Raw genomic sequence first — 1,172 nt, 5'->3', positions numbered from 1 at the left:
TGAGAAAGAAGCTCGCATGATGTACAGCGGTGCGTGCTTAATACATTTTGTTTTTTCTTACTTTTTCGACAAAAAAAAAAAAAAAAATGAAGAGATAAAAAGTGGCTGATGTGTGTGGCGAGGTCATGCAACAGTCTTGTGTATCATTTGGGACTGCGTGACCCACTAATGTATGCGGGAGCAGTGACATTATGCCCAGTTATTGATGAATGGTTTCCTCTGTCCGCAACTTGTCAAAACATCTTTCTTTCTCTTTATAGGTGTGATTATGGGAACTTGCAAATAAGACAAAGTAAAGGGAAAGACAAATTAATTAATTGTACAAAGACTAAGGAAAAAACATTGTTTATTTCATGTAAAATTTCCCATGAGGATTAACAAGCTAATCGGATGGTACCAACTTTGATTGGTATCTAAAACTTAAAATGTGAGAGAAAATTTCTGATTCTGAGAACGTTAATTTTTTTTCGAATATGATGGTCGGGGGTCCGGTCAAGAAGAAAGAAAAAATAGTATATAACTAACTATTTCTTTGCCGACGTTTCGCCCCACTTTTTAGGGATGAAAATCTAAGATAGGAAGATACCAAGAAGTAATCTAAGGTGAGGTTAAAAATTATGTAATTATAATATAAGTGGAACATAACATAAAAATGAACAAAAAGAGATTAAAATAAGATTCACAATAAATAAATTTCTCATAGACTAGAATGAAAAATTATTTATTTTTTTATTTTAGTTTAAAATTTATATATCTTTTTGTGTATTTTTATATATATTTTTTGCTTATAATTATATAATTTTTAACCCCACCTTAGTTTACTTCTTTGTATCTTATTATCTCTTATTGTCAACATATTTTGAGTTGTTTAGTATATTTTTTAGCCTGATGAAACCCTGAATCATTGGGCGAAACGTTGGAAAATAAATAGTTGTTGACTATTTTTGTTCCTCTTTGACCGCACCCCCGATCATTTTCATATTCAGAATAATATGGTAAATCATTTATGTGTATTATATTACTATTTTTTCATTTCCTGGATAAATGCGAAGCTCCCCTACTTTCTGTAGTAAGAATGCAAATTTAATTAATTTAAAAAGCGAATCATATGGATCTATAAAATTTATTTTTTTATTTTTATTTTTAATTATTTATTTATTGTAATTTACAAC

Source organism: Halyomorpha halys, unplaced genomic scaffold (assembly GCF_000696795.3).
Source record: "Halyomorpha halys isolate HHAL.00 unplaced genomic scaffold, Hhal_1.1 Scaffold50.1, whole genome shotgun sequence".
Classification (NCBI taxonomy): Eukaryota; Metazoa; Arthropoda; class Insecta; order Hemiptera; family Pentatomidae; genus Halyomorpha; species Halyomorpha halys.
The sequence above is the reverse complement of the archived record's forward strand: the minus strand, read 5'-3'. Positions refer to the sequence as shown.